The 15,833-nt window shown below is 29.8% G+C and overlaps 1 long non-coding RNA gene across 1 annotated transcript; it reads left to right on the top strand.

Annotated features, from left to right (window-relative positions):
* Positions 1–10,128: 10,128 nt before the first annotated feature.
* On the top strand, positions 10,129–11,628 carry LOC110264466 (uncharacterized). The gene is made up of 3 exons (XR_002350651.2): positions 10,129–10,510; positions 10,581–10,773; positions 11,233–11,628. It is a non-coding gene; the product is annotated as an uncharacterized LOC110264466 (long non-coding RNA).
* The last annotated feature ends 4,205 nt before the right edge of the window (positions 11,629–15,833 follow it).

Below are 15,833 nucleotides of genomic sequence, written 5' to 3'. Positions count from 1 at the left end.
GATCCGCAGTGGATAGGATAGGATTAACGCTAGCTACAAGGAATGCGCACTCAGGGGCATACTTGTAATGTCATAATCATAACACAGGGGAAGACGAGAGAATATGATCCTCTCTGCCATGTTTGGCAACAAACCAACACGAAAAGGAGACACTCATAAATGTTCATGTGAATTTTTTATTTACGCACTATATTTTTTTTTTTTAATATATACCTTGCCTCTCACTAGTGTGCCACATTTTGCTTTTCAATTATTTCCTTTAATTTTAGGCCTTAGGGACACCTTTGTTAGTTGATTTCCTTAATCTAGGTCATTTAAAATATCATGCCTTTATGGATTATGGATAAACTCAAAACTATAGTAATATTTTATCTGTTCTATGCAGATAATCAACGTGTTCTTGGCAAGTTAGCAACTTTTTTTTTGTTACTCACGGTATCCTCGCATAAGGCAGGATTCGAACTCCTACCACTTGTTTAAGTCGAGGAATGAGCTGACCACTCGATCAACCTAAGTTGGTTGAAATCACATGATTTATTAGTTCCAACTAAATTACACTTTATCCGTCCATGGTTTATTAATTACTTTCTATACCGTTAACTACTATCGTTACAAAAAACTTAAAGGATTTAAATTAAATGTAACAATGGTGCAAAAAAAAAAAAAGTTTATGTCCATGAGTCTATAATTTAGTAGCTAGTTAAGTCTCCTGCTACCATTTAGTTTAATAAAAACAAATCATCTTGGATGCTATCTTAGTTATCTACATACATATATTAAAAAGAACGTGTGAATGTTTTTAACCTTATTCTAATTCTAGATATGCAGTGATGTGCACATGCATGGATGATTCATGAAATTGGATTACTAGAATATTTAGAGAATATATATTTTGAATAAACATGAATAAAAATTTCATAGTGGGTGTGGATCTTAATTTGGCTAAACTTTAATTTCATATCCTAATTGTAAAATTTCTATCCAGATATATGGATTCCAACCGGGCCTGGGAACGAAGAATCAAGATTTTGCGTGGAATGATATTCTTGAAGAAAGAGATTCCCTTAAAGTTATAATAATGCTTCACATTGGGTAATAATTTATCCATAGTTCTTCTTAAATCATTTAAATATGTAGAGGGGTATAATCCGTACCTCTTTCTTATACTTTATTTCATACATGATTTATAAAAATAAAATACACTATAATTTAATTAATTAATTAATAATGTAACATAGAATAGGATCATTGTGTTGACATCATATTGGAATAGAGACGAGGGCCCATTCAGTTATGATTAAACTTTGGGCACGAAAAATCGTACGGGACAGTGCTTAATCATGTGTCATGGTGTACACATGAACCAAGTATGCTACTTTAAAGGAGAATCCGTTTAAACCGTTAGATTGAATATTTACCATGCTTTAGGGACGTTGATCGCGAAACTGCAGCGCATGCATCGTTAACGTGTGTCTACGATATACTCGTGCATCATAGAATCATTGTCTCCCATATGTGTTTTTGGTAGCTTAACGAAAATATAAAAATGTTATTTGTACACTAAAATCAGCCATCAATATATTTGTGTATAAATATATATAGTTTAATTTATTTTTAATGTGTATTTATATTCTAGCATGTATTTTATACTAATGACTAATTTTAGTGGCTGATTTTAGTGTACACCTAGTATAACCCATCTCATTAATAAATTGAGGGGTGAAAAAAATGTTGTGAAAACCCTTTCATTTTTTTAAAAAGCTGCTGATTCATATATCATATAATTTATAACACAATAATAATATTATCAAATTAAAAAGAGTAGTATGACACCATGCATACAGTACTATATTAGTATATTATTATCTGTCATTGCAACTATCTAACTTGATGAAATAAAAATATGTGGTTAATGTGTTTTTCATGAGAATTATTAATTAGTTCTCTCAAGTTTGGAAAAATTTAATTAAGTAAGATTCTTCGTGTTTGAGAAGATATACAACTCCACACGGCTGAGTTGATGAGTTTAAGATCATGACTAAATTATTAATGGAAGATTTGGTAGATGGATTCATTTTTTTTCATTTTTTAGAATCTCGGTTCCAACAAATGGCTAGATTTCGCAAGCATAATAATGTTTTGAAAACGTGTAACAGGCGAGTTAAACTACTGGAATTTTGTAACAGATTCTTAGAAATGAATACCTCGTCGCGTTTAATTGATATTAATATTGATATCAAATTTTAATGGATATTCTTTTAACGGGGATACTTCCATTATGATTGAACGTATTAATGAACTGATTATTTTTAAATTTCTTAACAAATTAGAATAAAATTGATTTTTTTTAACAATAACAATAAATCTAATTTCTTTTTGGGGATCTAATTGTATTTTTAAATTTTTAGAGATTTAAATGTCTGTAAAATAAAAAGTCAGAGATATATTTGTCTTTTTATCAAAAAATTTAAAGATATTTGATTTAAATTGTGTAATTCGATCATATCAAACCGGGTCTAATAATTATAATACAGACAATTAGGTTTATTATTGTTGTTATAATAAACCAATTTTGTTCTGATTTATTAAAAAATAAATTATTAACCGATTTAATAAAGATGTCCAATAATAAAATAAAAGCTTAAACTGATATTGGAGTTCACCAAATATCGAACTCTTGACCTTTCTGATCTAGCGCTCTAATATCATGTCATGATATCACTCATCCTAAAAACCTAATTATATCTCTAATACTCTATAAACCTCTATTGTACACATTGTACAAATATTCCATTGACTTCTTATACTTTCCCATATATATATATATATATATTCAAATTTATGATTCATTGTTACTTTTTTATTTTTTATTACATTATTAATGCAATAATTAAACTATTAAACTATATGAATAGAACAAAATATGACTTTTTTTTTCTTGTTTGGAAAATTTTCTTTATTAATTATATATGGTTTCAGCTAAACCAAGCTACGTTGCATGAAATTTAATGACCACCATCTGTGTCATTATGCATACACACATACATGATCATCATACATGATCTTCTTTTTGAACTTGTTTAGAATACTAGGAATTAGAATTCACTCTAGAGTTGAATTCTGAATTTTACTTTGGCTAGAATTCTGATTTTTACTTTGGAACAACTAAAAATGAATGATTTGAATTTCTTTGAGAATTTCAATTTTCATTTTTTTTCATTTGTAAATCAGACAAAAAAGAGTCTGATTTCTAAATCAACTCTCACACCTCTTTAAATTTGAATTCTATTTCATTAATATATTATAATTATTTCAAATCATGAAATTAAATTTCAAATAAAAATAAATTCTTTTCTTAAAAAAAATAAAATTCTTTTTGATGTTAAATGATGATTTCAAACAAGCTCTTTTATTAGTTAAATAAATTAAGAAACAAGCTATGAACATAATGCAACTAATAAGTTTGGGATTAGCTAGATTCATTACAGAAAGGGAGAGAAAATCATGACTCCTGTGGTGAAAGGTCCTTCACAAGAAGCGCCACACGCCCTAAATTAGTTGGCAACAAAGACATATACTGAGTCTTGTGTGACATCACCCATTCACCCCCATTTTTTATTTTATTTTTCAAAAAAAAAAAAAAAGGATAATATTGAAGTGCCGGGTGCCCTCCACTAGCATATACTTCGCCTCTGATATGACTCTGAATTCATCTTTTCTTTTATTATTATAACTAGTTAATTAATAAACAAATACTCGGTTGCTTAATGTATATAAATAATCATATTCACATCCCAAACTTTATGAAACGCGCATACCTTTCATTGCTTCCCAAGCAAATACCAAGAGCACATATGGGAATGGAACCAAAAAAGTTAGAAATAAAGTTAATTATTGTGGAATCTGGAAGTGCAAATTAAAGTACAAAGCCTTCCATGCACTATCCCTCGTTTGAACATGAAAAAACGGTAAAAAAAAAAAAAAAAGTAAAAAGTGTTTTGAAAACCGGATCGAACTAGCCGATTCAACTGGATTAACCAGAAATCAATCTCCTAGCTGGTTGGGTCTACCTGTAAAACTGTTCTGCAAAAAATCGGTAAAAAATTGGCCAACCAGTGGTTAACTGGCGAATCGGCCATATTTTATCGAGCACCGGTTCTCCCCCAAGTCACTAAACAGCATCGTTTGGCGCTGGCAAAAAAAAAAAAAAAGGCTGAAGTGAAGTTTGAATGCACAATGTAGCTACTTCTCTAATCTCTTCGACCTCTCAACCCTAATTCTCTTTGACCTCCCAACCTTAATCTCTTCGACCTTCTGCCTACGAACTAGAAATGCCACCGTCAAACGAAACAAACACCGGAGGGAAGCTCCACCGTCGCGGGTCGAAGCCTCACCGTCGTGGTCGTCAGCTTGTGGTCGTGACCGTCACCGAAGCGTCGTCGTCTGGCTTTGGCCTTCTGAATTCTTCTGTTGTTCAATCTTTTTGAGTTTTTGTTTTGAGTTTTTTGGTTTTTTCAATTAAACTTTTTTTTAGTGATGAATTTAGGACAGATTTGTTAACTTTTGATGTTCTTCAGATGCAGAGTTCTTTTGAGGTCTTGTTCTGTTTTTTATTTTTTTTTGTTAATTATATAATTAATCATTTTATAATGTTGAATAAATTCGATGTAGGTTTAATTTTAGAATTTTACTCCGTTGATGTAGGTTCAATTTTTTCAATTCTATTATGTTGAATTAACTAGATAAATTAACAAAATAATCAGCAATAACAACATAATACTGTACAAAAAAGTAATGACTTTATGAATTTGGCCTTTTTAATCCTTTTCCTTTGGACCTATCTCTTGTAAATTTAAAAAAAAAAAGTGATGACTTTATAAATCTAGCCTTCATAATGTATTTCTCATTGTACACACTTAGGATTAGTTACTAACATCTTTTTTTTTCTCTGAAATGGTGTTGCATTTTTTGATTTTTTATGATTAGTATTTTTGGTAAGTTGAAAACTTGATTATTTGATTTTTTTTGTGGTAAAACATTATGTGTTTATCATTTAGATGCGTTTTGTTATATTTTAGTTATAAATTTTGATATTTAAAGTTGTTTATAAATTTTTATTAATAAATTATATATAATTTATTATGTAAAATTATGAAATTTTAAATTTTATTAAATTTAAAAAATTTAAATTTAAATATTTAAAATTATATATTAAATTTTTAATAATTTTATTTAATATTTAATTAAATCAATTAAATTTTGCTTAAATTCTGGTCGAATCATTAAATTAATAAACCAGTTACTTTACCGATTCATTAAGTTCTCACAGCTTTGAAACTAGTAACAGAAAAGAGAGAGTGTGTGAGAGAAAGTATGTGTGTCACCGAATATAATGTAAAATGGGCCCCTGGCCCATGTTAAGTTTGGGGCCCATGGTCAGTCGTCACTTTCCACCATCCAACGTACACGCCAAGGACAACGTAATAGGAGATACTACCCTATTCCTTTTCTATAATCGACACCAAACCTCCAAACATCGTTTTTTTTAATGCTGATATAGAATAAAATCCATATTATGAAACTAGTTTATTTCTGTATAATCTTCACTTACTCACTTCCCACTAAGATTATTATTATTATTATTATATATACACTAGGTCACTAGCTACGAATAATATAAGAAAATAAGCCAAACTATAGATATTAAACAACTAAGCAGATAATAGATTTGACATACGGTTCCAAACCAAATCCCACTCAGTACTTTTTTAAATCTTGATTAAGTGAATTACACGTAATGTTTCATTCCTGGAAAGGATTGTCATTTATTCATTAACAGTATTTTTATAATAATTTTTTCTTTCTACATATAATTGTTTCTGTTATTATGAAATCTAATTCTGCTAGTAGCCGTTGACGTCCTAGGTCGTCTTGGGTCATAATAATTATTTACATTTTTCTAACTAACTATAAAACCCCTACCCTAAAGTATTATTGAGCACTGAAAATGAGTTACTCTTATCTTAATCAATTGACTTGTTGGACACTCTTCTCTCCTATATATTTCTCAGACAATGACATTCTCAAACATTTATTTTTGTATTGATAGCTAGCTAGTACCATAGACTGTGTTTGTTTACAGAGATAGGACATTGAGACATACACATTGAGACACAAGATCATGTTTGATAGAAGAGATATTGATAGAGACAGTGTGTCCAGAGACACTGAATTAGTGTATTTTGTGTCCATCCTGACAGGAAAGACACAGAAACACTAATAAGGAACACAATTTATTTTTTTCATTATTTTTGTTAATTTTTCATAATTATATTTTTTTATTATTATTATATTTTTTATCTCAAATTTTTTGAATAAAAAAATAAAAATAAATTAGATTTTCATAATTTGTTATAGTTTTTCACTAAACAGAATACAAGAATACAAAAATTTTGTGTCTCTATTCATCAGTGCCTTATCCTATCATGTTCTCAGTATCTTGTCCTGTCCTATTCTCAAAAACAAGCGTAGTCATACGGTTCAATTAGCTAGCCGAATTAATTAATACGCTTCTATATAAATGTGGACTCAATCTATGTCTTTGGCTCAACTTATATTATACGTAATTGGGAAGTAACAAGGGGGCAAGAAAAATTGGTGCTTTGTTTCAGCACTTTCCTTTAGCTTCCAAAATTTGATATATACCGAAAGACCACAATTATCATTAAAGCTGATTAGATATGTATGCGTTTACTCAAATAAGTAGAAGTGGTAGAGTTTAAGCCGTGCAAAGGTATGTATTCAAATCTGAAACAATGAAAATAATTGAAATTTAAGTTTGATTGATGACGATAATCAATTTTAAAAGGACCTGTGTTGAATCGTGTATAAAGTATAGATGAAAAGATGAAGAGGTCAAAAGGAGGCCTAAAGATAAGGATGATATGATGCATATATATATATGGCTTTATTATTCCTTGGGGAAGGTGACTTCCCTTTTTTGTAATTGGCTTCACTTTAGTTACCAACATAATACAATCGCTGAATTCATTCGAATCTATATATTAAGACAAACTAAAGATGAGTGAATGCGTTATGCGTTGCAATCATGTCAGTTACGTTGTTACCTTTTTGTATTATAAGACAAGCAAAAGCAAATAAGCAATGCATACTTTGGAAAAAAAACAAACAGCGCACACAGAGAATGCTATGCTACTTCATTCATTAATCATTCATACCCTGAATCTCTCTAAATAACTTGCTCAGAAATTGATTGCCAAATGGTCACACAGGACCTTAGCTTGTTGGTCACTATTAAACTACTCTTCTATCTTAGTCTATGACAACAATAAAGAAGTCTCGTAGCCCACAATCTCTTAATTGAGTATGGAGAGACTATACCATGATAAAATTGTAATTGAATTTATGTATTATGTTGGACTAAATTTATGGGTCACGATACTTCTTTATTATTGTTATAGACTAAGATAGAAGAGTAGTTTAATAGTCACAATTTTTATAATTTATTTCATTTGCAGCTCCTTTTAATTGCAATAAGCTATAATGTGTTCATTATATGCAAAAATTACTTGATGTCTTCATCAGCTACTTTGAATTTATCGAAATCACAATATTATATTAAGCAATGGATAAGGTAACTGATTATGACTGGGAGCGCTTAGGCAGGGCATGGGCCATATAAATGTACTTAATTTCTAGGGCTAAATAATTATTCCTAATCAGAAGGCATGAGTGATGAAAGCCTATAACTAATAAAGATGGAGCTACCTACTGATAATAATAATAAGCGGGGAAATAATATTGTTGGAATCTATCATCACAAGAGATAAAATAAACGCTAGCAAAATTTGGTAGTGTGTGATGAGAACTTTGTTTCCTTTCTTGGAAGAAAAAGACACCATATAATTTTCGAGTGTGTTATGTATACACTAAAATCAAGTATTAAAATTAATTATTAATATAAAATACATATTAAAAATAAATTAAATTATAAATATATTTATATATAAATATATTAATAATAATAGATTAATTTTAATGACTGATTTTAGTGTATTTCAATTTTTTGTATGTAGTTAATCTCATCCAATTCAAAGATAACGCATGCTTATATATTTATTGTTAGACTATCGATACAGAAAGTGGCAAAAATGTGTATTCACAAAGAAACGACACATACATAGTACTATAGTAGCTAGCAAGTTAGGTAGAGTGACAGGAGAAAAAGAAAAACAGAAAAGTACTTATCATCTTTAATTTATGGTAAACAATCCTAAGGTTAATATTTGAGAATTATTAGATGATAATTTAATTAAATTGATTAAATTATTTAAAAAATTTTAATTATATATTTTATATAAAAACAGCTGGAGATAAGTTTTTAATATAATTTATTTATATGCAATGACCTTACCTACTAACTGGTATAATCTGGTACATAGAACACTGATCCGTACACATGGCATGTACATAACCGCATATATCATAATTATAATTATTATATTCATAATACTGTGCATGATGTTGCATTGTAGATCTGAATCATCCACTCAATGTTAATTAAAATTTTTTACCATACTCCTCATCTAGAATAGTATTTGCTTTATTTGATTCTTTGAGTGCAAGGGACCGGGAATATTATTTCAAATTATTTTAGGAGATAATTTGATAAATATTAAATATGATAAATTTTGACATTTTTTTTTCTCTCTTTAGTATTATGGAGTCATTTTATTATTGTTATTAAATAATTCATTATGTTGTAGTAGCGGGATGTGATGACAAAATCACTTAGAATTAGGGGTGTATATGGTTTGGTCCGGCTCAAAAATTTAGTCCGGTCTCAAACATTTTAAAAACTAATTTAGTGTGATTTCATTAAGTTTAGGGTCGGGTAAAGGTTTTAAAAGTAGACCCGGTCATTATTTTGAGTCGAGTCCGGACCATAGCTTGTGTCACCCGAACTCGGACCGGTGGCCCGAGCATCATACACAATTAATATTTTGTATTATTAGTGATGGATGATGGCTATTTTTATGTGAAATTTAAATATTATAAACTTTAATATTTTGTGCTATTAGTCATTATAAAATTATAAGTTAATGTTTTATGTTTAAAATGCATAAGACTTTAGACTAATGCATAATATTGTGTTATTTGTATTGATTTAAATAGTTGGTGCTATTAGACAATATTAGTATTGATTATGGTTATGTTTTAGTTTTAGAGAATAGTTGGTTCTTGTTATATTTTTTTAAGTGAATTTTACTATGTGAATTGTGAAATAATGGTTGAAAATTAAGTGATTTTTACATGCTAAAGATTCGGTTTTTATCCGATTTTTATTCGGTTTTACCCGGTTCGAAAGTGCGTAGGTTTTATTGGGTTTATGATCGGATTAGGATCTAAAAATTAGGCCCAATCTATATTTCGGATCGAGTCGGGTCTGAATTGAGCCAAATCCAGTGTGAGCCGACCCATGTACACCCCTACTTACAATTGCGGAGTTGAATTAATGAGAGACAAGAAGGCAAAGTGGCAAGTGGATAAGGGAAAACGAAAGCTGCAAAACCACCAAAAATTAAAGAGCTTAGAAGAGAAGAAGAGAAAGGAAATTGATCATTCACCCAACTATAGCTAGCTATACTGCTTTTTAAAAAAGCATGTATAATAATTGAAAGAATATATAGGCATTTGTTGGGGTTAAAATAATGAACGAATTAAAAGTCGATTAGGTGCGTTTTTTCCCTTGTGGGGTTTGCCATAAATAATGAACAAGGGAGACACCAATAAGCAAACTCGACCAACAACCTAAGTGATATACATATATTATTCATTTTTGATACTGATTTCCACTAACAAATAATTATAAATATTGAAAATGATTGAAAGGACCAATCAGTACCCGCCACGCACCAAGTCACTTGTCTCTCACGTGAATGCGTTAATGATTATATTATAATGCATTGGATAATGCTTCGTAAGATGGTGACTTGTTGTAAAACCAGAGATACATGAACATGAGCAGTATACGACACCATCACCATGCCTAAATATATCAAGAAAAAAAAAATGCCAACCATGAGTACATATTATTTGTTAGCTAGATTCATTCATTATTATTCTTGCCACTCTATCTATAACATACAACAACAATAATAACTTTATCTATTAAGTGAAATATTGCTATTGCACAATATCATTTACTTTTGATATATCAAATTATTAAGGTGAATGCTATCCTACCATCTCTAAAGTAACATGTAAGTTATTCTCTCTAATTTGGGAAGAGAAAATAAGACATTCAATGAGACGGTGATGCTTGGGGGCGTAATGACGACAATGAAGAAGTGAGGAGGAGTAAACGCAATTAGAGAGAGTTGGAGTACCTTTTTTAGAAGAATGATTTGGGAAGAAAAAACGAAACACCAATGAGACAGTGATGCTTGGGAGGCGCAACGACGACGAAAGAATGGAGAAGATAACTCAGGTTAAAATATCTATATATATGATATTTCTTATGTCCAATTAAAATTGGAACCAGATTATTGTTGTTTCAGATATGGAGTTGCTTCAGGATTCAGGGGAGGCCCACGTTTAAGTATAGAGAGGCGTATCAGACCCATTTGAACAAACCCCACACGTCTATTTGGTTTCTCAATCATAGACCCATGCATTTATTAAAGCAGAAAAGATAATACTACCCGAAGATAAAAGCAAAAGGAAAAGAATTCATGAAGGAAAAAAAATCAGGTAACATCCTCCATTTGCCACACTATTATATATTTTTCATAGCTCTACTTTATTTTCCTTTTCTGATATAAAAAAAGGTTGCTGTTGTGTCATTATATGGAAAAGGTTTGTTGACTATCACAGGAAATTTAGATGCAGAATTCAATGATAAATTAATCACAGAAAAACATAGTAGCTGTGCACTAAAATATTGGAGATTTTTTTGGTCTGAACTAATATATAGATTTCTGACATGTTTTTATCACTAATATTACCAAATGATAAACTACCAAAATGATTGAATCTTCTCAAATGCAGATTATAGTTTATAGAATAATAAAGAGTAATAACATTATTAAAGTCTAACTTGTCTAAATTTTGATTAAGTACAAATCTTCATTCTTTTTTCTTCTTCTTATTGTTGCGGCTGCTGTTGTTGTTGTTAACTGTTAAGTGGTGTATTATCCAATCTGTGAGCAGGTAAATTTTGATGTGCAAGTGGATCAATCATATCATCAAGAAAAAAAAGAACTATATAGACAAAAGGCTTTCACTAAAAAACAAAAAAGGAACAGGGGGTCCAACTCCAGCATCAGCACTAAAGCTGGACAAGCTTCTCCATGATTTTTGCATCCCTTGTTTGCCCTGAAATTGCAACAAAAAATTCCCCCACAATTATATATTTCAAACTTTACATGATTGTTATAGCAGCAATGTATTTTACGGGATGATAATAATTAGGAGTATTTATGAATTGTATTCGATACGCATATTTGTGATATTTATCCGAATCCAATCCAAAAAATGCGGATATGAATTCGATCTACAAGACTATCAGATTGCGGATTTTATGTAAGGATCCGCATATCCGCAGATCTGCAAAAAAAAAAATAAATAAGTAAATATTTTTTTATATTTTATTTCAACTAATAATTATTATATATGTTATATTATTTTAATTTTATTATTTAAAAAAAGTATGGTTAATAGTATTTTAAGAGTAAACATATTTAAAAATTAAAAGAATAAAAAAGAAATTTTATTGATATTTTTAATAAAAATAAGTTTTAAAAATAATTTTTGTATTTTGTGGATATATCCGATATCCGATCCGCAAATGTACAGATTCGATCGAATTGGATCTAAACTTAAAAACTGTGGATATTGAATCCGATTCGATAACTTTAGTGCAGATCAAATTAAGATTTTGGTCATATCCGATCTAATCTAATCCGGATTCATCCCGAACAATAATTAGCCAGATTAACTATTTCGTAATTAATTAACACAAACATTGGGGGCATGGGGCCAATCATAACAAATTAACAATCATTATTTCCTTTGTTATAATCTGAGTCTGAAAGCACTAATGTTTGTAGTAGTCCTATTGGTGCCACCCCGGCCCAGTCAATGATTCCTATTTTGACTGTAGCTATTGGGATGTCCACATCTATCCATAAGTATAGAGATATAATAAATTTGGATAATTTTATAATAAGAAGTTTTTATGTGAAGAGAATGAAAAAAAATTATAATTTATTTTAAAAAAATAATAAAAAATGAAAGGACATATTTTTTTTAGATTGATATCCAATTATCTGTTCTAGAGAATTTTCATTTCTTTTTTATTATAACATATGTACCAAAAAGTTTTATATTGTTATCTAATAACATTGTTGTGTTTAAATTATTTTTTAAGTAGTGAATTTGAAAATTAGTTATTTTAATAGGATAATTAATTTATATAATAAAACAACATATATTGATATGTTACTTTAGAAATGGATGAAATACAAATCCACCAAAGTGATTTATTGACATACAAATCTAATAATGTTGTGGTTGTGCATGATGATTCATACAACTTATTCATGATGTTCCACTTTGGAGCATTTCATGCTTAATAATAGATAGCTAATAAAGGTTTCAGATTGCAATTGGATGCATTGGCTGATCCAAATCTAGTGGTTGGTTGGCTTAGCTTGTTTCACTATGAGTATGAAGTTACTATTACACAATTGTGGAGTTTGATATGAATGATGATCCTCTTAGACATTAAAACTCTACTAAATAAAGCGTGTATATATAGTATACTCAACAAAATGCAAACATCTAAACTTTTGATTCTACCACATGAGATCCTGTTCTTGTGTGTAACCACAGATAGGACATGTTGTCATTTTATGGATCAGCATGATGAGACAGATTAAGAAATAATACTACTTTAAATAATAATGAAAATATAGAATTGATGAATGGTGGTGACTTTCTATATGTATATTTGATGTGTTACCTTACACAAATGATTTTCACCCTTTAAATCTAGTCCTTTCCTTTTCATCCATACTAAGCGGAATAGGGTAACTCAATGATTAAGTGTGTGTTTAGATTTCAGTTTGTAAATGGAAGTTTGCATAAAATTGATTTTACAAACTTGATTTTGATAAAAAGTAAGTTTGTGTTTAAGTGATTTATGTTTGATAATCTTTATATCAAAATGGATTATAGTAAAATAAATATTGTTTGGATCACACTACTCAAAATTACTTTTAGATAAAAAATTACTAAAATAGACATCAAGTTAAATAAATTTTTTATATTATTTTATCATTTTAATTTAGATATTTAAATAAATATTATTAATTAATTTTATAATAAAATTAATATTTACTTACTAAAATAAAAATAATATATAAAAATTGACAATATATTTTTATATCAAAAGCAAAAATAATATATAAAAAATATATCAAAATATACTTTATTAAATTATATTACTTATAATTTTTTTAATATTCTCCGTAGTGACAGGTGGACGGAATGTGTCGAAAGGACGAATCTGAGTCCCGAAGTGCAACTTCAGGGACGAATATGAGTAACTATTAAGTTTAGGGACTACTATGAGGCTCGGGTGCAACTTCAAGGATCACTTTTGAGGCTTATCCCGAAGTTTGGCAAATGAATTAAGGTAAAGATAGATATATTCTATGAAGATTCACTTGGCATATAGAACCAATTAACATTATTGGACATGTTAATCTTATATATATATTTTTTGTAATAAGTTATATTTTGGCCAATATACAAGGAAAAGAAAAAAATTATGTAAACCAAAGAGATTAATAAAGTAATAAAAATAAGGAGTTAGTCACTACTTATTGTCTTATTATCTTGGTTCAAGGTAAATTAGACTCTAATTTTTTTCATTTTATCAACTTTTTCATTTTAGAGAAACTTGTTCTTAAAAAGAAAAAGTGAAAAACATACTACTAAGTTTATTTGTCCTTGCATTGGACAACACATGCACATGAATGTGTTATGTGATTCGATTGTAAGGCTAAGAAATAGCATTGCACACTACCCAGGAAAATATAATGGAGGGCATATTGGCACTATGGTCATGAAATTTCGTTTTCAAGCTTTGCAATGGTAGCTATCACAAATTCACAATAGGAGCATTTCGCTAGTGCTTTAACATTATACCAGGAAAAGATGACATCATCATCATCATCATCTCAGTAATAATAAATTAAATGATAATGCAGTAAAAATCCACAGCAATGGAGAATCATGTTGTACTAGGATTTTCATTATATGACAAAGATATGGTGATGAGAAGCATGGTACGTTTGTTAAAGTTAAAGTTTTTCACCTAACCTATCCACTCAAAGAAGGTTTTTATGGGTAACATTTCCAGAGACATAGAAAAAGGTTGAGATACTGCATGGTAAAGAACAGAAAGAAGGGCCATGCATGATGATACTTATATATATGTGGAGTATGAGTGGATGATCAGTATGAGTAAGTGGGTAGAAAATAACAAAGGCTCAACAGCACAAATGTTTCCTCATCACCAGACACATATATGGCTTATTAGTGATTAATTGCAACCTCAAGGGCCCCTTTCAATCCCACCTCAAACTCCCACTTTCTTTTTTCTATTTGCTTTTCCGTACAAATAAACATGTATTATAACATAAGACTTCTTTTTTCAAAAATTAAGATAAAATGTAGAACCACTAAGGATAAGAAGTACAGCTCTAAGATAATAGGCAATTATATATTTCGGGTCACCTTATTATGCTGTTGATTTCACTATTATAGTTGAGCATGCGATGCCTTGTTGATAAATCATAAAAACTTGTACATGAAAATAATGTATTGAAGGCATAGGTGGTCCTTGGGAGTTGTCTTAGTCAGTGATAGATGGAGGCTTTGGTCTTAATCAGAAGAAAGCTGTATATCTCTTCTCTTGGTATTCCTATCTTCCTCTTTGCTGGGATAGGTCTATATTGTCCTAACTTTTTTCTCTTGTTTTCTTCTCCTTTTTGGTAGGACACCAGACATAAATGCCTCTTGCGTTTTCCAATAGTCACCCTTTCTTTTCCCAACACTACTTTCTCTGTCTTTATTCATGTTGTTCACAAACACATCTCATGTCAGTTTTAAACAATTTTTCTTTTATAATGACGTTAAAACTAATCAAGCTTAACTATGTAACATTCATATAGTAACTCAGTGATGATGGCACGAGTAAAGTGGATAAAAATCAAATCACTTATTCAAAACACTGGTTTGCCATACAAGATTCACTACTTCCCTTTGTCAAAACTCTACAATGCCTTTCTCGGTCGGTGGAAAATTAAATGCAGCCTCTTTGATATCCACAAGTTCTAATTTAAATAACGGACATTGCAATTTCCAAGCAATTATGCTGCATGACAAGTTGGCCTGATACTGTTGTGTAAACATAATTTTAAGATTTTTGGATAAGAAATGATTTTATATCATTCCATGTGTTATACCCTCTACAATAGTAACTATTTGTTCACTACATTGACATGTATGGTATATTTTCGATGATGAATACCTTGGCACAATAATTCCCACAACACTTGGTAGTCAATGATAAAGAAAGCAGCAAGCCACTACTACAAACTTTGCATAGAGCCATTTGCCTTATGCAAGATCTTAGAAGATAAAACAAATGCGATCTAAATACTTGAATCTAACAAAGTCCTCTACAATGTCTAAATGACTGAGCAAGATCTGATATTAACATGATAAGCGGAGAAACCATA

The sequence above is a fragment of the Arachis ipaensis genome, chromosome B1, assembly GCF_059453495.1.
Source record: "Arachis ipaensis isolate K30076 ecotype BB chromosome B1, ASM5945349v1, whole genome shotgun sequence".
NCBI lineage: Eukaryota > Viridiplantae > Streptophyta > Magnoliopsida > Fabales > Fabaceae > Arachis > Arachis ipaensis.
This window is presented reverse-complemented; position numbering and strand designations above follow the sequence as displayed.